Source organism: Humulus lupulus, chromosome 5 (genome assembly GCF_963169125.1).
Source record: "Humulus lupulus chromosome 5, drHumLupu1.1, whole genome shotgun sequence".
In the NCBI taxonomy this organism is placed as follows: Eukaryota; Viridiplantae; Streptophyta; class Magnoliopsida; order Rosales; family Cannabaceae; genus Humulus; species Humulus lupulus.
The window spans coordinates 229,001,988-229,009,811 of record NC_084797.1 but is presented as its reverse complement, the minus strand read 5'-3'; the positions used below and the strand labels follow the sequence as shown (position 1 = coordinate 229,009,811).

The 7,824-nt window shown below is 29.6% G+C and overlaps 1 non-coding gene across 1 annotated transcript; it reads left to right on the top strand.

Annotated features, from left to right (window-relative positions):
• The first annotated feature begins 7,453 nt into the window (after positions 1-7,453).
• Positions 7,454-7,534, top strand: TRNAL-AAG (transfer RNA leucine (anticodon AAG)). The gene has a single exon. It is a non-coding gene; the product is annotated as a tRNA-Leu (tRNA).
• The last annotated feature ends 290 nt before the right edge of the window (positions 7,535-7,824 follow it).

The window sequence follows — 7,824 nt, the reverse complement described above, 5'->3', positions numbered from 1 at the left end:
TCAACAAACTCTTCTTGTGCTTCATCGAACAATCCCATAGGATGATTGTCAAAATCACTATAACCCAAATCATCAATCCCTCGCCTCCTGAATGGATATGGATTATTATTTTTCAATGATTCCCCATGCCAATACCATGTACGATAACTTGTATCAAATCCCCGACAAAATACATGATTTTTTATCATGGTAATATTTCCTTTTGATCCATTACCACAATCTATACATGGACAATGAATTCTTTCCGGATCACTACAATTTGTTTGGCAAAATTCTAAAAATTGGTTGAATTCGTCTTGAAATTGTTGTGTTTCTCTATTCTCAAGAATCCATGACTTATCCATAATGATAATATCTACATAATTCCTAAGTCGATAATGAAAAGAAAATTAATATTGTAATTGAAAAAATTATGTTCAATTAATAAATTATAAAATGAAATGGGTAGAGTTTCATTTATTTCTATAACATATCCAAAATTCATATGTATTTACAATTTCAACATAAACAAAAACATAATTATTACATATATTAACTTATAAAACATGTTCAATTAATATCATAAAAAAAAATTGGGCAGAGTTTCCTCTGTATTTATAGCATATCACAAGTTATCTGCCTATAACACTACTACAAAAAAGACTTTTTAGGACTAGCGTTGCGAGTCCTCTATTTGAGAGCCTTAAAAACTGGGGTTTTTTAGGACTCGCGTTGAGAGTCCTAAAAGAATGTTTTTAGGACATCGCATTGCGAGCCCTAAAAACTCCTGCTAAGTGCCTTTAAGTAAGATTTTAGGACTCGCAACGCTAGTCCTAAAAGAATGTTTGCGAGTCCTAAAAAACCAGGTTAAGTGCCTTTAAGTAATTTTTTAGGACTCGCGCGAGTCCTAAAAGAATGTTTTTAGGACTCGCAAAGCAAGTCCTAAAAGATCCCGTTGAGTGTCTTTAAATTAAGATTTTAGGACTCGCTTTGCATGTCCTTAAAAATAATTTTTTTTTAAAAAAAAATATAGCTACAATTTTCATTTTGATTTTTAAAAAAATATTTCCCTTTGAGAATTCAAAATATATTATATATGTTAGATTTTTTAAATTTTAGTTTTTAAAAAATTAATATATATTTATTTTAAATTAAAAATTATGATTTAAATGAAAAGTCCAAATTTTAATACAAATCAAAGTTCATAACAAACCACAACACACAACATGCATTCAAAACTTGACAAATTAGATTAGCAAGAACATGAACGATATTAATATTATAGTATCACAGTAATAGACAAACAACAGCATGAAGACACAGATTTCATACATACCATAAACAAATTATAATTTGTTTATCTCCAAAACCTATAAACTAAACAGGTGGATTATGAAGCAGAGTTGTCTTAGCAATTACAAGTAAAGGGTAATACTTCAACATCTTCCAACAAATAATCAAGTAGACTAAAACTTCTACCCCTTACATGCGAGAATATTGCACTGTCAAATAAAACAAATAATTAAAATCAGAATGCCACAATAACATGAACCTTAAACTACAACCCCGAGCCAAGATTGCCAAAGAAACATTTTTTTCTTTTCACTCTCTCCTTCGTCTTCTCCATGCGTACTCCCTCTTTGTCAATCAACAAACCTGCGAAAAGAAACAATCAAAAAAAAAAGAAACAAAAAAAAGAAAGAAACAAAAAAGATTTTGGAGCCTAATATTAAGATTAAAGGATAAAACTTGGGACTTTCATCAAACATGTGCTATGCAAGAAAATTGTAGAACATGCATAAATTCTCATATCCCCTAATTTACTAGCCTAGCCATCTGTAACATTCAACACCAACATGTCAAACAAATCAATCAGCACACAGGTTTTCATCCATATATCACCGTAGCACACAAAATTCTCAGAACCTACTTCACTAAGACATGCAAGTTCTCAATCTTCCGTTATCACCGCAGCACACAGAATTCTCAGACCTACTTCACTACGAATGAATATCTAAGATATTCAAACTCCACTAAAGTAATACAATTATCATTCAAAATTGTAAAATATTGAAAATTAAAAAAAATCAAATACAACATACCTCTTGCAATTAGCTACCAATCCAATGCTTTAAGACCAATCCACATGCTAGAAAGCTTTTTAAATAGACCGATCATTGTTTTCTTAATTAATAGAAGGAAAAATTTTTATTTGGAAATAAATAAAACGACAAGTCGATCTATATACATGAACTAAGCAGTTATACTATGGTCAGTCTCAGTCTCAAAGCAATATAAATTGGAATACAACAAATATGGCAGCACAAAAAACTCCTAAATCTAATATCCATATCATTACGAGTCTATTTAGTATTTAGATCTTCATGATCTTGGACTGAGCATTGGCCCATCTGGCTAAGTTTCGATCAAAATTCACTAAGGTTTGGTCTATTTCACAAATTGTCCCTACCTCTATGTGGCATCTTCATAAAATTAATGTTTGAAATATTATAACATGGAATATATTGTACTCAAAAGTAATACAAGTACGAATGGGAACAAAAAAAAAAGTGTTGTGCTCAAATAAACGCTAGTCCAAAAGAATGAAACTTAGAGTCCAATATAACTATGAATTATCAACCAATATGCTAATAATGTCAAACTTTTGTATAGCACTTTATACTATTGAACCTAAATGTGATCACAAGAACCAAAAGTGATGCTCAATGTTATAAATCAAATCAAAAAAGACATTAGACAAAGAACAAGAAGAAAACTAACATATATAAAACAAGAAGTTACACTATATGTGTATGCCAACACACAATAAGTATATTCATACAAGTATATGTTATAATCAAACTAATCAAACAAATACAATTCAATTATAGGATAATAATAGACAAGTCTGAATCCACCACCTTAAGTAGAAGAGAATCAACAAAATTAAGATGTAAATCCAATATGAATTCTAAAACTATCAGAACATGAAAGAATACAACTATGAAGAAAAACACAATAGAATTAAGAACATGTAATAACAAACCACAACCGCACACTAGCCTAAATAGACTAGAACAACTTATCACTTATGTCTAATACAAATAAGCTGGAGGAAAAATCCAATATCCTGAAGTCCAATTAATAGAAAAGACAAGTTAAATTAAACTAGCAACAAACATCGTGACAAAGCATCAAATAGCTCTCTTCTAATAATAACTCAAACTGTTACGCTTTTCTTTCTGGAAAAATATTTTAATTACAAACTAAATAGCCATTATCTAAGGTCAATTGTCATGATATCCAGAGAATAGAAAAAATAGCAGTATTATTACCAACCAAAAGTTCCAAAGGATGACCTTTCCTCGTGATCCTTATTGTACGCTTCAAATTCAACATAATATCAGCTGCAATTATCCATATCATGCCTTAAAAAGCATCTTAAATGAATTTTGTAAAATTACTCTGTTATTTCACAAAGTAACCCCACAAATAATAAGTAATTCCAATCACATATTCAAATGAATATTAAAAGCATATATAACAATCGATCACAACAAATAAAGAAAGAAACATAATTTTGAGATTATATTGTAAAGTAGTAGTCATTGACTCCTATGCATATTCCCCTTAATGAATATAATATTTCCATATAATCCCACTTCCACCCAACTATGAGCTATATTTGCATGTTATATCACTATGTGGTATTTCATACATGTCCTTATGCCGTGATGTAAGTTTCTGTAGCTGACCCTCTATGGTACTATGATATACATTTTTAAATAACAAAAATTTTAAAAGCAAAATAAATGTAATTAGAAGTAAATTATGTATTTAAACATGGATGATAACTACATCTGCATCTCATTTATTTGGTGAATGCTCAAAAGAACCACCTGGGTGTTGAATCATTATTTAAAAACTTTGCTTGTTCCCATGTTTATATTGATTACCCTCTATATTCAAACTCTTTTTAGATAGGTATTGATTCAAGTCATTTCAAGTTAATATATAAAGGGGATCTAACTTGGTGACATCTCACAGGGGACAAGAACTTCATTTATCAATAAAGAGATGTGTAGCATAAAGAGAAAATATACACTGCAAAGACACACCACAATCAAAGCTATGTGCTTCACTTCAAGACTCATCAATTACTTCTCATAATAAGCCATTGATTATAAAAGTACACAAACTAGTGAGACTCCAAAAAAGACACTATCTACAATAACTTGTGATTATATATTCATATAGCACCGTTTATGGAAACGTTAAATTATCCCTATCATTTTCTTAATTATTTCGAAATGACGAAACTAATCACAAGAAATGAACCAAACAATCCTTACAGCACAACTTCAAAATAAAATCGGTGAAGACAATAAAGACTTCAAAATATGCACACACATATATAAACATCAATTTGGGGAAGTTCAACCAAAAGGGAGTTGATTGAAAAAGGTCCTTATTATTTCATCTCACTCTACCTCCAAAACCAAGTACGATCAACAATAATAAAGACAAACGAAAATGCCTAGTAGAAGAACCATTAAAACACCAGCAGAAAAAACAAAAGAAAAAATCAAAATCCCTAAATAGAGACCTTACCATAATGGGAGCAAAGAGAGTGTTTAGAACGTAATGGGAAGGCTGCGAAAATACAAAAGTGACTATCCAAAGTTAAACAAAAGTGACCAGACGCCGCCGGAACTGGAGAAGACGTCGCAACTGAAGGGAGAAAACGTCGTGGGAGGTGGAGCAGGTGCCCAGCCGTCACTGCTTCTTTGTGTGCTGAAATGAGTTCATTTTTGGAGTCCCAAATGTGTCGAGAGCTTGGCATGAAATGAAACCCTTTTCATTAATAACCTGATTTTTTTTAATAATGCAAGAAAACCTAATTTTATATATAAATTAATCTTAGTTTATAGAAAAATGAAATTATAATAATCTTAATAAATAATATTAACACTTAATATAAATTATGATAAAATTATAATAAAACATATAAATATAAAATTTAATAATATTAAAAATTTAGAAAGAAAAGAAAATCTAGTTTTTTATGCTTTTTTACTTAATAATTTTAAGGACTTGCTTCGAGAGTCCTTAATACTCTTTTAGGACTCGCAAAGCGAGTCTTTAAAAGTCACCATTCTAAATTTTTCAGCCTAGGTGTTTTTAGGACTCACAAAGTGAGTCCTTAATCACAAAGTGAGTCCTTAAAGAGTATTAAGGACTCCCAAAACAAGTCCTTAAAATTGTTAAGTAAAACACTTATTTCTTAGCCCAGATTTTTTTAGGACTCGCATATTTTTTTAGGACACTCATTGCGAGTCCTAAATTGTGTTTTTTCAAGACTCTCAATGAGTGTCCTAAAAACTCCATAAATATTTTTAAGGACTTGCATTTATGTGTTTGTCCTAAAAAAATGTCCCGTAAAGGGTATTTTGTAGTAGTGTAAATTCACATCAAACAAAACATATAACAAACAACATGCATGTTCTCAACCATAAGTCACCACAACACACACATAATTTGCAGAACCTACTTCACTAAGACACACATGTTACCAACCTTCTGTTATCTCCGCAGCACACAATTTTATCTCAGAACCTACTTCACTACGGATGAATATCTAATATATTCAAACTCCTCTAACAATAGTTTGTAAATATATAAAAAAAAAAAAATAAGTAGTAATTATTATTCACCTTCAAAATTAATCTTCAACAATTTCAACACACCTCACACTCAAACAAATATTTCCTATAATAAAAATTTTAACACTAGTAAATATATGATAATTGAATTGATCCTAAAATAATATATTTAACAAAAATATACTTTAAAAAAACCATTACCTAAATAATATACAAAATTATGTAAGCTATAATATTTTAATATAAAAAATTATGTAAACAACATTATTATAAATAAAATAATACAAAGAATACCCTAAAACCAAAATATACATTAAAAAAATCAAGTTTTAGTGATTAATACATGTTTTAAACAATGAAAATGTCTTCTAATCCTATATAAACTTTAAAAAATGTTAGAAAAAACTTTGAAAATAACCATATAAACATACATTGAAACCTCCATTAAACCCACTCAATATTTATTCATTTTTACCCTAAAACTTTAAAATAAATCAAGATTAAGTATATTTACATGATTTCAAGCTTTAATATGCAAGAAAATGAAAAAAACAAAAACAAAAAACAAACAAAAAAATGGACAAAATGGGGCTTACCCGTGGCTGGGGACGGTGGTGGAGCGTCGTGTGCCTCTCTGTGAAAATGAAAAATGCAATATGAGAGGGAAGAGTAGGGTCTCGGGTTGATGTAGGAGGAGGGAAGGCTTTTCTCCGCGGTTCTATACTCAAAACCGCAGAAAAAAGTGACCCACTTCAAACTTGTTACTGCGTTTTTTTTAAACCGCAATAAAATAGGGCACGGACATTAAATATAATTTTTTCGACTCTTTCAAACATTTTCTCTGCGCTTTCTATTTATTGTTGAAAAAAAATCGCAGAGAAAGCATATATTTGTAGTAGTGAGACCTTGTGATAATTATAGACTTGGTTTTAGGGTAGGCTTTGAACTTTACATTGTAGTAGCCCGGTGCAAAATATGGTATATTTCAAATGGAGGCTTTTGTATAGAAAAGTAATGATATTTTCCAAAAAAAAAAAAGAGATTTTTTCAAAGTTTCATAATTACGAAAATACAGTTTTTAGGAAAAACAATTCACTGGACCAACTAAACATCAATCTAAAAAAAATCTAAAAACAAAGTGAAAACACAACAAAAAAAACTAAAAACAACTTGAAAACAATACAAAAAAGATAAAAGATAAAACCGTAAAACTATAACAATTTCCTTGAAACCGTAAAATTGAAAAAAAATGTTTGACATTAAAAAAGTAATTTTTTAGCAAAAATTAGTATTTTAGGTAATTTTCTCCAAAAAAAAAAGGTATTTTTAATTAAGCTCTTAGACATAAGCGTGACTTGCTAGTGCCCAGGATTATCCTGCTTGACTTGTCTATAGCCAGAGCTAAGCATGTATGTCTTTAAATTGGCAAAACTAAACAAATTTAGATTTTGCATAAATATGAATAAATTAAAATAAAATTCAACAACTAAGCAAGCAAGATTAATAACATGTCAAAATTAAGTTGGCCTAGGCCTACAAATAAGTCCAGAATTGACACATTTAATATGATTAAAACTTAAATGAATAAACAAATTACTTTCGGATCTAAAATTAAGTAGCCTACGATATTAGTTTGATTTTTTAAAATTAAAATGAAATATTTTTAATAGAAGAAATTAACCTATTTAAAATAAGGAGTAATATAAAATGAGAGGAAAAAAAAAATAAAGGATGAGCTTCTAATTCTAGTGAGTAACACTATTTATTGTATAAATATTAACAAGAACAAAAAATAGAACAACAGCAATAATGTTGAGATGGCCGAGTTGGTCTAAGGCGCCAGATTAAGGTTCTGGTCCGAAAGGGCGTGGGTTCAAATCCCACTCTCAACAAATTTTACGTTTTTTTTCTTTCATTTTTGGTCTGTATAGTGCTCATATTTATATCCCAATTAATTTTGTAATGACACTGACTCAATAGAAGCTTCTAGTTGTGGCTAAGTGAGACAAATTATGTTACAATTTCGTTAAATTGACAGTCATAATAAAACAACTAAGTTAGTAAATCGTTCAAAGATGGCATCGTTTTCATTCTTTAATGCTCAACATTACCTTCAATGGCTGGCAAATTAATGATTCACTACTACAGCTTCATACATTAATATATATATATTTTTTATATA